At 42.4% G+C, this 16,188-nt stretch overlaps 1 long non-coding RNA gene across 1 annotated transcript in view; it reads left to right on the forward strand.

Annotated features, from left to right (window-relative positions):
• Positions 1–16,188, forward strand: part of LOC110534237 — a 110,933-nt gene that overhangs the window by 34,809 nt on the left and 59,936 nt on the right. The gene's annotated exons all lie outside the window — the stretch shown is intronic.

A 16,188-nucleotide genomic window follows, 5' to 3' on the forward strand; every position in this document is an offset into this window, starting at 1 on the left:
ATGTTCCATAAGGTATCTAGTACTAGTGTAAGTTTGAGAATTGTATCATAAAATATACAATTAATTAACCTTTCTGCTGGACTATGACCTGTCTGCAATTATTTTATCTTCTTAGTTTACCCTATGCTGCTTTTTTATCTTCTCTTTCATACACAAGATATCACTAGACAATGCTTTCTCTCTATGACTTGACCTGAGGTGACTGTTCACCTCATCCTTATACCTTTACAATTAGCATTGTTTGGAATGTCATATTCACTTACAATGCAACAAAAATAAAAATGAATTCTAGGCTTGAGGAAGAAAGGTGGAAATAAGTTTTTATAGAGATACTGTAGGGAGAGGAGAGATGCTAGAGAGTGCAGGTGGAGAGTTCATTATAAAGTTCTGATATGTCGTGTTTGCTGAATGAGACATTTATTTGATCTATTAAAATATCTTGTTATATTATTGTCTTGTAATATTGTTATTTAAAAGATAGTTATGTGTCCGAGTGGGGAATCGGACATAGTGGAAAGACACTGCCCTCTACTGGAATTTGAGGAGAGAGGAGAGGGACTGGGAGTGAGACAGGGAGGGAGAGAGACAAGGAGAGGGAGAGAGAGGGAGAGGGAGAGAGATGGGGAGGGAGAGAGAGATGGGGAGGGGGAGAGACGAGGAGGCAGAGATACTGTCAGGAAGACGGGGTGGGAGAGTAGGTGGCAGGGAGATGGGGAAAGAGGAAGACAGGTGGGAGAGAGAGAGGCAGGGAGATGCGGAGGGAGAGAGATGTACGGGTTGGGAGGGAGAGACTGCTAGGGAGACGGGGAGGAAGAGAGGTAGCGGGATGGGAAGAAAGCGGGACGAGGAGGGAGAAAGAGGGACGGGAAAGAGAGAGAGGGACGGGAAGGGAGAGAGACGAGGAGGGAGACAGAGAGACTGTCAGGGAGATGGGGTGGGAGAGAGAGAGACTGACAGAGACGGGAAACTGCTAGGGAGATGGGGTCAAAAGAAGGGGGAGAGAGAAAGAGGGATGGGGAGAGAGAGGGATGGGGAGGGCGAGAGAGAGATAAGGAGGGAGAGAAAGGGGGAGTGAGAGAGACTGGGAGGGAGAAGGGGAAGGTGAGAGGGAGATGGGGAGAAAGAAAAGGGGACTGGGAGGGGGAGAGGGAGACAGGAAGGGAAATAGATAGATGTGGAAAACGAGAGGCTGTGGATTTAGCTTAATGACCTAATATATTAATAATAATAATATATGCCATTTAGAAGACACTTTTATTCAAACAAACTTACAGTCACGAGTGCATACATTTTACGTATGGGTGGTCCCGGAAATTGGACCCACTATCCTGGCATTACAAGCATCATGCTCTACCAACTGAGCTACAGAGGACCTTTTTCGTACTTTTTTTGCATAATGCATTAATTTTCTGACTCAATAGTAATGTTATGAGTTATAAAAAACACTTTCTGTCTGGCACACGCACGCACGCACGCACGCACACACACACACACACACACACACACACACACACACACACACACACACACACACACACACCAATCCCCACATAAAGGACACAAACAGACCTAGAAAGACTCACAGATCAAATCAAATCTATTTATGATAATCGTCTGATCATATGCCAGCTGCTACCTCATTTCATTCAAATCTGCCATTAGTGAATTATAGCCATTTCTCTCATTAAGTAAATCACCAGCAAACAAAAGGGTGGCACAGTCTTGCAGCCACTCACCAATAAATTAATCCGTTTTAATGAGAGTTAATGGCGATCTTTCTAAATGGAAACCTTCCGTCCCCGAAGCTGACAAAGATGCCAATTACTGTCCCAACACATCATGTTAACAGATACACACACGCACGCACGCACACACTCACGCACGCACGCACACACACACACACACACACAAACTGACAGACATACTCACAATCACACAGAATCACACTTACCCCTGTGTCTGAGGAGGGAGAGAGAGATGTCTGGTGCCATAGCAACCAATGCAGATATCTCCACCCTCCCTCCATCAGGAGGAAAGAGAGAGAATGACAGGAACATAATGAGAGCAGAGAGAGGAACAGAGAGACAGACTCACATACACACAAACATGCAGAGAGAGAGAGGAATGAGTTGACATGAGACATCAGGGCAACTGAAGACACAGAGAGAGAGGGATAGAGTGAATGAGAACAAGAGAGGCAGAGAGAGGGGGCAGACAGAAGGAGGGAGCAAAAGAGAGATGAACATCAGAGAATTGGAGGGAAAGAGAGAGAGAGGAAGATGAAGAGCGAAAAGCAGACAAAGCGAGGGAGACAAAGACAGCGAGAAGCTGCTCAGCCTCTCCTAAAACACAGACATCTTTCCTGTCTCCATGAATGTGCCTTTCAGTGAGCCGCATCGTACTAGGGTAGAGTCTGAGCACTGGCAGACAGTACATGCAGTGTTTGACAGTACTCCAGTTAGCCTTTTTAGGTAAAACTATACTAAATATAATCACATCACCAAATAATTGATTAAAGCACACTATTTTGCAAAGGTCTACAGTAGCCTCAACAGCACTCTGTAGGGTAGCACCATGATGTAGCCGGAGGACAGCTAGCTTCCATCCTCCTCTGAGTACATTGACTTCAATTCAAAACCTAGGAACTCGTGGTTCTCACCTCTTCCATAGACTTACACAGTAATTATGTCAACTTCCAGAGGACGTCCTCCAACCTATCAGAGCTCTTGCAGCATTAACTGACATGTTGTCCACCCATTCAAAGGATCAAAGAATGAATCTAGTACTGAAAGCATAAACTACAGCTAGCTAGAACTGCAGTGCATAAAATGTGGTGAGTAGTGGACTCAAAGAGAGAAAGAAAATTGTTGAACAGTTTTGAACAAATGAAGGAGAAGATAGAGAAATAGAGACAGAGAAAGAGATGTCGTTACTATTTTCATTTTCAGTTTCACTTACTTAGCTAGCAAATGCAGCTAGCTAGTTTAGCCTACTGAAACACCCTGCTCAAACAGAGGGATACTATATTAGCTAGCTGGCTATGACTATTTAACACGACACTGGAACTCTTCCAAGTCAAGGTAAGCTTTTGGTTTTACAAATGTATTGCCACCTGGGCCCGCAGATGTAAATGCTTACTGACTACACTGTAACGTTACTGCATGATTGTAGCGGGTTTACTAACGCGTTAGTTCTATTAGCTATGCTGGCTATGACGCTCCTTTAGCTAATATGGTGACAACGATGTAGGCTGTGTGTAGCGGTTTGGCTTGGAAAGGTTTTTTGCCTGGTCACATACAGCTGATGTGTTGTGCATTGAGGTCCACAAGCAAAGGGAAGAGGTGAAAGGAGGAGAGCGCATAACTTAGATGTGAGAATGAATACAACATGGCTGCTATGAAACTGTGAACTGTGTTTATGTGTGATCAAGGGTGTATTCATTTCACCGATTCTGTCGAAAATGTTTCTTTCACAGAAGCAAGCGGAAGAGAACGGGGATAAACATACCTGAATTTGTTCAATAGATACTCTCGTTTGTAACTGTTGGACTAATGATTACACCCACTATCAGCTAGATGCAGTGTGCAAGACAGTATTGAATGTCACTGTCTGTCCATGTGTCACTGTCTGTCACATCAAATTTGTCTCTCGACATGTGGGCCCCTACAGTGCCTTGCGAAAGTATTCGGCCCCCTTGAACTTTGCGACCTTTTGCCACATTTCAGGCTTCAAACATAAAGATATAAAACTGTATTTTTTTGTGAAGAATCAACAACAAGTGGGACACAATCATGAAGTGGAACGACATTTATTGGATATTTCAAACTTTTTTAACAAATCAAAAACTGAAAAATTGGGCGTGCAAAATTATTCAGCCCCTTTACTTTCAGTGCAGCAAACTCTCTCCAGAAGTTCAGTGAGGATCTCTAAATGATCCAATGTTGACCTAAATGACTAATGATGATAAATACAATCCACCTGTGTGTAATCAAGTCTCCGTATAAATGCACCTGCACTGAGATAGTCTCAGAGGTCCGTCAAAAGCGCAGAGAGCATCATGAAGAACAAGGAACACACCAGGCAGGTCCGAGATACTGTTGTGAAGAAGTTTAAAGCCGGATTTGGATACAAAAAGATTTCCCAAGCTTTAAAAATCTCAAGGAGCACTGTGCAAGCGATAATATTGAAATGGAAGGAGTATCAGACCACTACAAATCTACAAAGACCTGGCCGTCCCTCTAAACTTTCAGCTCATACAAGGAGAAGACTGGTGTGGAAGAAGGTGCTCTGGTCAGATGAAACCAAAATTGAACTTTTTGGCAACAATTCAAAACGTTATGTTTGGCGTAAAAGCAACACAGCTCATCACCCTGAACACACCATCCCCAATGTCAAACATGGTGGTGGCAGCATCATGGTTTGGGCCTGCTTTTCTTCAGCAGGGACAGGGAAGATGGTTAAAATTGATGGGAAGATGGATGGAGTCAAATACAGGACCATTCTGGAAGAAAACCTGATGGAGTCTGCAAAAGACCTGAGACTGGGACGGAGATTTGTCTTCCAACAAGACAATGATCCAAAACATAAAGCAACATCTACAATGGAATGGTTCAAAAATAAACATATCCAGGTGTTAGAATGGCCAAGTCAAAGTCCAGACCTGAATCCAATCGAGAATCTGTGGAAAGAACTGAAAACTGCTGTTCACAAATGCTCTCCATCCAACCTCACTGAGCTCGAGCTGTTTTGCAAGGAGGAATGGGAAAAAATGTCAGTCTCTCGATGTGCAAAACTGATAGAGACATACCCCAAGCGACTTACAGCTGTAATCGCAGCAAAAGGTGGCGCTACAAAGTATTAACTTAAGGGGGCTGAATAATTTTGCACGCCCAATTTTTCAGTTTTTGATTTGTTAAAAAAGTTTGAAATATCCAATAAATGTCATTCCACTTCATGATTGTGTCCCACTTGTTGTTGATTCTTCACAAAAAAATACAGTTTTATATCTTTATGTTTGAAGCCTGAAATGTGGCAAAAGGTCGCAAAGTTCAAGGGGCCCGAATACTTTCGCAAGGCACTGTACGTTGTAAACTTTCATTTTCTATTTGTATTTATTATGGATCCCCATTAGCTGCTGCCAAAGCAGCAGCTACTCTTCCTGGGGTCTAGAAAAATTAAGGCAGTTTATACAATTTTAAAACATCACAGATTTCACTCCATACCGTCTGCCCTCATGCCCCTACTCCACCACTACCACATATCTACAGTACTAAATCCAGGTGTATGTATAGTGCGTATGTTATCGTATGTGTGTGTGTATGCATGTGTCAGTGCCAATGTTTGTGTTGCTTCACAGTTCCCGCTGTTCCATAAGGTGTTTTTTAATCTGTTTTTTACATTTTATTTTACTGCTTGCGTCAATTACTTGATGTGGAATAGAGTTCCATGTAGTCATGGCTCAATGTAGTACTGTGTGCCTCCTATAGTCTGTTCTGGACTTGGGACTGTGAAGAGACCTCTTGTGACATGTCTTGTGGGGTATGCATGGGTGTCCGAGCTGTGTGCCAGTAGTGTAGACAGACAGCTAGGTGCATTCAACGTGTCAATACCTCTCATAAATGAAAGTATTGATGAAGTCAATCTCTCCTCCACTTTCAGCCAGGAGAGATTGACATGCATATTGTTAATATTAGCTTTCTGTGCACGTCCAAGAGTCAGCCATGCTGCCCTGTTCTGATCCAATTTCAATTCCTTTTTTGTGGCACCTGACCACACGACTGAACAGTAGTCAAGGTGCGACAAAACCAGGGCCTGTAGGACCTGCCTTGCTGATAGTGTTGTTAAGAAGGCAGGCATCGCTTTTTTATAGATAGACTACTCCCCATCTTAGCTACTACTGCATCAATATGTTTTTACCATGATAGTTTACAATCTAGTGTTACTCCAAGCAGTTTAGTCATCTCAACTTGCTCAATTACCGCATAATCTATTACAAGATTTAATTGAGGTTTAGGGTTTAGTGAGTGTTTTGTTCCAAATACAATGTTTTTAGTTTTACAAATATTTAACGCTAACTTATTCCTTGCCACCCACTCTGAAACTAACTGCAGCTCTTTGTTGAGTGTTGCAGTCATTTCAGTCGCTGCAGTAGCTGACGTGTATAGTGTTGAGCCATCCGCATACATAGAAAATCTGGCTTTACTCAGTCAGTGGCATGTTATAGGAAAAAATTAAAAAGCAAGGGGCCTAAACAGCTAGCCTGGGGAATTCCTGATTCTAACTGGATTATATTTGATAGGCTTCCATTCAAGAATACCCTCTGTGTTCTGTTAGACAAATAACTCTTTATCCACATTGTAGCAGGGGGTGCAAAGCTATAACACGTACATTTTTCCAGCGGCAGATTATGGTCAAGAATGGCAAAAGCTACACTGAAGTCTAACAAGACAGCCCCTACAATCATTTTATCATCAATTTCTCTCAGCCGATCATCAGTCATTTGTGTAAGTGCTGTGCTTGTTGAGTGTCCTTCCCTATATTCATAGGCTAGGTTGAAGCAACCTCATGATGAGTATAGGGAAAATTTGAGTATCATGTAGCCTAAACCTATCGCTGTTCAATTTAACTGGGTGAATGGAATATGAATGACAATCATCCAATATACTGTAATAGAAATAAGGCCATGCTCATGAAAAAAAAAATTGTCCTCCCTCATCTGAAACGGCACTGACTGCCACTACAGCACGCACGCACGCACGCACGCACACACGCACGCACACACACACACACACACTAGCAGACTGCATCACCCAGCCCAGGGCCCATATTCATAAAGCGTCTCTCAGGGTATGGAATACTAATGTGGGATCAGTTCCCTCCTGTCCATATCATTATGATGTAAAGGGGAGAGCTTGACCTGCAGTTATCAAGCATCTCAGAGTAGGAAATTGGTTCTAACTGCTCAAAAATTTGCAGAGTGACGCAAATTTGGTCCTGCTTTTACGCATAAGAGCAAGAGCATGTTATCAACCTTCCTTTGACATAAAAGTACTCATATCTCAGGGTATATTTAAGAGAGCTCACCAATTAGGAGTTGCCATAAAATGGCTGCATTGAGATGATGGCAAGCAAGCATATTTAGGGAGAAGGGGGATGTTTTACAAACATTTTATAAAGAGATTTTAATCAAAAGATACCGTTTAGATAGGGATGGTATACTTTTTGTTACTGACCTTGTCCGTGATGCTATTTCTCCATCTACGGGACAATCGTGTACTCTCTCGACAGAGATGAAAGTAATCACCATTTTACGCTTCTTTGTAACAGGAAAAATGCAACAGGGTAACAGCAATGATTTGGTTTATCACAGACTACTATCAGCATATAAATCCGTCAAACCCTAATGGCAATTACGGCACCTCAAATCATCTGAAGGTTAATTGATTTTCCCACCACTCAACGCCAAATTATTCAAAAACAAGATGATTGCATGCAAATCACTGGTTTCCTGGGAGTTGTTGGCGTCATTGATTGTATCAACATCAACATCATTGTTCCACACATGGATGAGGACACATTCATCGATCGAAAGCGGTACCACAGTATTAATACCCAATGCAGACTATATGACTCTTGATGTTGTAGCCAACTGGCCTGGGTCTACACATGACTCCAAAGTGATCAGTGAGAGTTGTTTGAGCACAATGTTGTTCCCCCTTGATGTCACTTGCTTGGTGACAAGGGGTACCCCCAAAGGAGGTGGCTGCTGACCCCTTTCCTTCGAAGTCTTCTGAGCACTCACCTCAATTATAGCAGGTGAGGCAATAGGACAAACATTGTTTTCCTGGGCAATTGAGGTGAGTTGAAGTCGGAAATGTACATACACCTTAGCCAAATACATTTAAACTCAGTTTTTCACAATTCCTGACTTTAAATAGTGGTAAGAATTCCCTGTCTTAGGTCAATTAGGATCACCACTTTATTTTAAGAATGTGAAATGTCAGAATAATGGTAGAGAGAATGATTTATCTGAGCTTGTATTTCTTTCATCACATTCCCAGTGGGTCAGAAGTTTACATCCACTCAATTACTATTCAGGACCATTGCCTTTAAATTGTTTAACTTGGGTCAAACGTTTCGGGTAGCCTTCCACAAGCTTCCCACAATAGATTGGGTGAATTTTGGCCCATTCCTCCTGACAGAGCTGGTGAAACTGAGTCAGGTTTGTAGGCCTCCTTGCTCACACACGCTTTTCAGTTCTGCCCACATCTTTTCTGCAGGATTGAGGTCAGGGCTTTGTGATGGCCACTCCAATACATTGACGGTGTTGTTCTTAAGCCATTTTGCCACAACTTTGGAAGTATGCTTGGGGTCATTGTCCATTTGGAAGACCCAAATGCAAGCTTTAACTTCCTGACTGATGTCTTGAGATTTTCCTTCAATATATCCACATAATTTTCCTGCCACATGATGCCATCTATTTTTTGAAGTGCACCAGTCCCTCCTGCAACAACGCACCCCCACAACATGATGCTGTTCCCTGTGCTTCACGGTTGGGATGGTATTCTTCGGGTTGCAAGCCTCCCCTTTTTCCTCCAAACATAACGATGGTCATTATGGCCAAACAGTTCTATTTTTGCTTCATCAGACCAAGGACATTTCTCCAAAAAGTGCGATCTTTGTCCCCATGTGCAGTTGCAAACCATAGTCTTGCTTTTTTTATGGTGGTTTTGGAGCAGTGGCTTCTTCCTGGCTGAGCGGCCTTTCAGGTTATGTCGATAGAGGCCTCGTTTTACTGTGGATATAGATATTTTGTACATCCAGCATCTTCACAAGGTCCTTTGTTGTTGTTCTGGGATTGATTTGCACTTTTCGCACCAAAGTACGTTCGTCTCTAGGAGAACGCGTCTCCTTCCTGAGAGATATGACGGCTGAGTGGTCCCATGGTGCTTCAACTGTATATAGTGGACTTTATCACAGCACAATTACATTATGAATCTATTTAAAATCACATGTAAATATTATTATTTTTATCTGAGGGGCTCACAAGATCACAAGGAGTGGAGTAGAAAGGCCATTGGAAGAGGATTTGTGTCACAGCCTGAGGATGGTCTGCCTCATAATACAGCCTGGCCTCATAGACTAGACGTAACATAGTACATTTAAATCCGGGACACTCAAATTAGTATTTTACCTTCATTTAACTAGGCAAGTCAGTTAAGAACAAATTCTTATTTTCAATGACGGCCTAGGAACAATGGGTGAATGTTGAGAGCTGTGCATCTTCCAAAACACAACCCCACCAAGACGCACTGATTCTTGACACAATGCTTGCTAAACCCCAGAAGCCAGCCGCACCAAACACCGTACACCTGGCAACCTTGTCAGTGTGCATTGCACCCGTCCACAGGAGATGCTAGAGTGCAATGAGACAAGTACCACCCAGCCGGCCAAACCCTCACCTAACCCGGACCATGCTGGGCCAATTGTGTGCTACGTCATGGGTCGGGGCCAGTGTGACACAGCCTGGGATCAAACCAGGATCTGTAGGGATGCAGCTAGCACTGTGCCACTCAGTAGGCCCCTGTGAAAACAGGTTTTTAGAAATGTTTGTAAATTTATGCTAAATTAAAAACAGAAATACCATATTTACATAAGCATTCAAACCTTTTGCTATGAGACATTGAGCTCAGGTACATCCTTTTTCCATTGATCATCCTTTAGATGTTTCTACAACTTGATTGGAGTCCACCTATGGTAAATTCAATTGATTGGACAGGATTTGGAAAGGCACACACCTGGGTATATAAGGCCCCACATTTGACAGTGCATGCCAGAGCAAAAACCAAGCCATGATGTCAAAGGAATTGTCCGTAGAGCTCCGACAGGATTGTGTCGAGGCACAGATCAGGGGAAGGGTACCAAAACATGTCTGTAGCATTGAAACCACCAAGAGTCTTCCTAGAGCTGGCCACCTGGCCTAACTGAGCAATCGGGGGAGAAGGGCATTGGTCAGGGAGGTAACCAATAATCCGAAGGTCACTCTGACAGAGCTCCAGAGTTCCTCTATGGAGATGGGAGAACCTTCCAGAAGGGGAACCATCTCTGGCACCTAAAGACAGGCACCTAAAGACTCTCAGACCATGAAAAACAAGATACTCTGGTCTGATGAAATCAAGATTGAACTCTTTGGCCTGAATGACAAGTATCACGTCTGGAGAAAATCTGACACCATCCCTACGGTAAAGCAAGGTTGTGACAGCATCATGCTGTGGTGAGGTTATTTAGCGGGAGGGACTGGGTGACTTGTCAGGATCGATTGAAAAATAAACGGAACAAAGTACAGAGAGAACCTGCTCCAGACTGCTCAGTACGTGTGCAACGACGCTCCCCATCCAACCTGACAGAGCTTGAGAGGATCTGCAGCGAAGAATGGGATAAACTCCCCCAAAACAGGTGTGCCAAGCTTGTAGCGTCATACCCAAGAAGACTCAAGGCTGTAATCGCTGCCAAAAGTATTTTGTAATGTGTCTGAAAGTACTAAGTAAAGTACTGAGTAAAGCGTCTGAGTACGTATGTACAGTGGGGAGAACAAATATTTGATACACTGCCGATTTTGCAGGTTTTGCTACCTACAAAGCTTGTAGAGGTCTGTAATTTGTTTTATCATAGGTACACTTCAACTGTGAGAGACGGAATCTAAAAAGAAAATCCAGAAAATCGCATTGTATGATTTTTAAGTAATTAATTTGCATTTTATTGAATGACATAAGTATTTGATACATCAGAAAAGCAGAACTTAATATTTGGTACAGAAACCTTTGTTTGAAATTACAGAGATCATACGTTTCCTGTAGTTCTTGACCAGGTTTGCACACACTGCAGCAGGGATTTTGGCCCACTCCTCCATACAGACCTTCTCCAGAACATTCAGGTTTTGGGGCTGTCACTGGGCAATACGGACTTTCAGCTCCCTCCAAAGATTTTCTATTGGGTTCAGGTCTGGAGACTGGCTAGGCCACTCCAGGACCTTGAGATGCTTCTTACGGAGCCACTCCTTAGTTGCCCTGGCTGTGTGTTTCGGGTCGTTGTCATGCTGGAAGACCCGCCACGACCCATCTTCAATGCTGTTGTTGGCCAAGATCTCGTGTTACATGGCCCCATCCATCCTCCCCTCAATATGGTGCAGTCGTCCTGTCCCCTTTGCAGAAAAGCATCCCCAAAGAATTATGTTTCCACCTCCATGCTTCACGGTTGGGATGGTGTTCTTAGGGTTGTACTCATCCTTCTTCTTCCTCCAAACACGGCAAGTGGAGTTTAAACCAAAAAGCTCTATTTTTGTCTCATCAGACCACATGACCTTCTCCCATTCCTCCTCTGGATCATCCAGATGGTCATTGGCAAACTTCAGATGGGCCTGGACATGCGCTGGCTTGAGCAGGGGGACCTTGCGTGCACTGCAGGATTTTAATCCATGACGGCATAGTGTGTTACTAATGGTTTTCTTTGAGACTGTGGTCCCAGCTCTCTTCAGGTCATTGATCAGGTCCTGCCGTGTAGTTCTGGGCTGATCCCTCACCTTCCTCATGATCATTGATGCCCCACGAGGTGAGATCTTGCCTTGAGCCCCAGACCGAGGGTGATTGACCGTCATCTTGAACTTCTTCCATTTTCTAATAATTGCGCCAACAGTTGTTGCCTTCTCACCAAGCTGCTTGCCTATTGTCCTGTCCTGTTGCCCATCCCAGCCTTGTGCAGATCTACAATTGTATCCCTGATGTCCTTACACAGCTCTCTGGTCTTGGCCATTGTGGAGAGGTTGGAGTCTGTTTGATTGAGTGTGTGGACAGGTGTCATTTATACAGGTAACGAGTTCAAATAGGTGCAGTTAATACAGGTAATGAGTGGAGAACAGAAGGGCTTCTTTAAAAAAAACTAACAGGTCTGTGAGAGCCGGAATTCTTACTGGTTGGTAGGTGATCAAATACTTATGTCATGCAATAAAATGCAAATTAATTACTTACAAATCATACAATGTGATTTTCTGGATTTTTGTTTTAGATTCCGTCTCTCACAGAAGAAGTGTACCTATGATAAAAATCACAGGCCTCTACATGCTTTATAAGTAGGAAAACCTGCAAAATCGGCAGTGTATCAAATACTTGTTCTCCCCACTGTAAATGTGATAATTCCGTTTTTTTTTCTTCTGTGTTTATTTTTTATTTCTAAAATATTGTTTTGGTATGTCATTATGGGGTATTGTGTGTAGATTGATAAGGAAAAAACAACTGAATACACTTTAGAATAAGGCTCTAACATAACAAAATGTGGAAAAGTCAAGGGGTCTGAATACTTTTCAAATGCAAACAGAAGGCAGAAGGTCACTTAAGGAAATCCTTAAGAGTTTGATGCACCTGTTCGTCAATTTAATAAGTAACATAATGAAATAATCCCCATCAAAATCCATCAGTTAAGCTAGAGATATGTCAATCCAATGCATCCGCCTATGTCAGCCTTCCTCATCTGCAGTGAAAGGTGGTCGAGCTACAGCGATGTTTGTCAGACCATGAGACATCCCGAAAATCGGGTTGGCTAACAGTTTTAGTAACTAATATGACCCCTCTATATAAGGATGAGAATCTCACAAACACGATTGCTTATCCATTTTGCTCTACAATCCCCACAAGCCCAACGGGACTCGTCAGTACCGCCGATGTGACAACCAATATGGGAAATAAACTTCAAAACACTATTCCTTATGGTACAATTTTTGAATGTCTATTTTGTAATTTATGAATGTGTTATTCAATGTGTTTCTTTGGGCTATAGTAGTAGGCCAAATGAAAAATGTATCCACCAAATTAAACATTTTATCAAAAGATTTGTACATCATTTTTTGTCCTAAAATTCAAAATCAAATAGCTAAATAATCTATGGTATGACCGTCTTAAAACAATTCCAACGAAAGGATGGTGGTTGGTCGGGATGGATGGATGGATTGGTGAGTGTACAATGTGAACTTTAGCATTTTAGCTATTTAGTAACTTGTCTACTACTACTGCCTTTTAGCAACTTTGCAACTAACCTTCCCCTAATCCTAACCCTTTTAGCTAACCCGTCCCAGTCCCCTAACCTTAACCTAACTTCTAACCTTGAAACCTAAACTTACCCCTAACCCCACGCCTAGCTAATGTTAGCCAGCTAGCCAATGTTAGCCACCTAGCTAACGTTAGGCACAACAAATTGGAATTCGTAACATATCATATGTTTTGCAAATTCGTAACATATTGTAGGTATTGCAATTCGTAAATGTTGTACAAAATTGCAATTTGTAACATCTCATACGAAATGGATGATGAACAGCCACAAATGAATGCATACCATACAAAACGTAACATTAAAAAAAATATATATATATATAAGGAGTGTTGCGGATTTATGAACAGAATACGAAATGCTATGAGATCAGGTTGCATAATCATCTCTTGTGCAATGTTGCACGACATCTACAAACTACGACTGATCACTCTACCTCTCAACGATGGAAATCCAGAAACTGACGATGACAGTGACATTGACTACAGTGATATTGACACTGATGGAGAAAATGTTGATGATGATGCGCGCCCAAGTGCCATATGTGGAAAGGAAACTATTTTCCGCCAGCACTTTGCCAACCTTAATTTTGGGTAGGCTCGCATTGCAATCTCCACGCTTCGTTTTGGCGCAGTGTCAGCAGAAGCCAATATCTAGCTCAGGGTTTCCCAGACACCAAGTGGTGCATGTTTTGTTTTTTTACCTCTAGCACTACACATCTGATTTGATCATTTGGAACAGCTGTGTAATGTTAGGGCAAAAAACTAAACATGCACCCCTTGGGGTCCCTAGGACTGAGTTTGGGAAATGCTGATCTAGCTACAGATAAACATTTAAGCTAAGGAATTGGAGAGGATAATACAGATACAGTATGCCATAGTGGGCTAACATTTAAGTACAGGTTAGATTACTGTGAACAAATAAACACACCATATTATTTCTTAAGCTTTTTTATTGTAAGAGAGTCATATGCCTCCTGCAAACACAATACTTTTTATTAAACATTTCTCCCGTTGAGGCTGACCAATGTCCTCCTCAGGGTTTTTGGAACCAGACCTTCTGGGGAGCTGCTGGTGGATGGTGCGTCCTGCAGCAACTGTGAGGTGGTCCCCTCAGATGCTGTGCCAGACGCTGAAGCGAGGCATCTGCTGCAACAAAATAATGATGGTTTTCAGTTTATCTTACTTATGTCCAATAAAAATGTAATTTGTTAATCAAAATATCATGAGGATAAAAGTGTTTGAAATTCAACAATAAACTTAAATCCTACTAATTGTGTTGCTCGCTGACGCTCAAACGTTCAGCGTCTTGGCCCTCTCCAATGCCCGAGATGGTCACATTTGAGCGCCCCAGGTAGTTAAACGCATTGAGAGGTTTAGGTGGAGGGCCACCTCTTGAATGTAGAGAATTCCTATTAGACAACAAAATAGTCTACTATACAGTGTACATACCATATAAACTGAACTTAAGCCTACCTGCTTTTTCCGTTTCTCTGCAGAAGTTGGCAATCTCCAACCAACATTTTGATAGGATGGTGCACCAGCATTATTCCACATTCTGCAGGAGTTCAAACAGGAAAATTTAAATATGCTGTTTATTGATTCAGAAATGGCCCTCCACGCGTTTTTCTTGTGCTGGTCAATGTAGGACAAAATTTGCTGTTGATAATACTTTTGTATTTTTCTATTTGCTCTTCGAGTAAAATACTTTCATCCACCTGCCAGGTCGGTTTTCTTTTTATTACCACGAATGCCGCAAAATATTACATGTTGTGGTTAAAAAGCTAGAAGCCAAAAACGGATTGGTAGTTTTATGTAAAGAGGGTAATGTGAGACAGCTGTTCATAATGTTCTCTCAAACTAATCTCTCTAACTCTCTAACTAATATTTTCCAACAGTATTTAAGGAGTTCCCACATATGCTGAGCACTTGTTGGCTGCTTTTCCTTCACTCTGCGGTCCAACTCATCCCAAACCATTTTAATAGGGTCGAGGTCAGGTAATTGTGAAGGCCAGGTCATCTGATGCAGTACTCCATCAGTCTCCTTCTTGGTCAAATAGGCCTTACACAGTCTGGAGGTGTGTTGGGTCATTGTCCTGGTGAAAAACAAATGATTGTCCCACTAAGCGCAAGCCAGATGGGATGGCGTATCGCTACAGAATTCTGTAGTAGCCATGCTAGTTGTGTGCCTTGAATTCTGAATAAATCACAGACAGTGTCACCAGCAAAGCAACTCCACAGCATCACAGCATCACACCTCCTCCTCCATGCTTCACAGTGGGAACCACACATGCAGAGATCATCCGTTCACCTACTCTGCTTCTCACAAAGACACGGCAGTTGGAACCAAAAATCTCAAATTTGGACTCATCAGACCAAGGGACAGATTTCCACCGGTCTAATGTCCATTTCTTGTGTTTCTTGGCCCAGGCAAGTCTCTTCTTCTCATTGGTGTCCTTTAGTAGTAGTTTCTTTGCAGCAATTTGACCATGAAGGCCTGATTCACGGTGTCTCCTCTGAACAGTTGATCTTGAGATGTGTCTGTTACTTGAACTCTGTCAAGCGTTTATTTGGGCTGCAATTTGTGAGGCTGGTAACTCTAATGAACTTATCCTCTGCAGCAAAGGTAACTCTGGGGCTTCCTTTCCTGTGGCGGTCCTCAAGAGAGTCATAATAACGCTTGATGGTTTTTGCCACATGCACTTGAAGAAACTTTCAAAGTTGATGGACTGTTGTTTCTCTTTGCTTATTTGAGCTGTTTTGGTCTTTTACCAAATAGGGCTATCTTCTGTATACCACCCCTACCTTGTCACAACACAACTGATTGGCTCACATTCATTAAGAAGGAAATAAATTCCACAAATCAACTTTTAACAAGGCACATCTGTTAATTGAAATGCATTCCAGGTGACTACCTCATGAAGCTGGTTGAGAGAATGCCATTAGTGTTCAAAGCTGTCATCAAGGCACAGGGTGGCCACTTTTAAGAATCTCAAATATGAAATATATTTTTGATTTGTTTAACACTTTTTTGGTTACTATATGATTCCATTTGTGTAATTTCATAGTTTTGATGTCTTCACTATTATTCTAC

This window comes from Oncorhynchus mykiss, chromosome 10, assembly GCF_013265735.2.
Source record: "Oncorhynchus mykiss isolate Arlee chromosome 10, USDA_OmykA_1.1, whole genome shotgun sequence".
Taxonomy (NCBI): domain Eukaryota; kingdom Metazoa; phylum Chordata; class Actinopteri; order Salmoniformes; family Salmonidae; genus Oncorhynchus; species Oncorhynchus mykiss.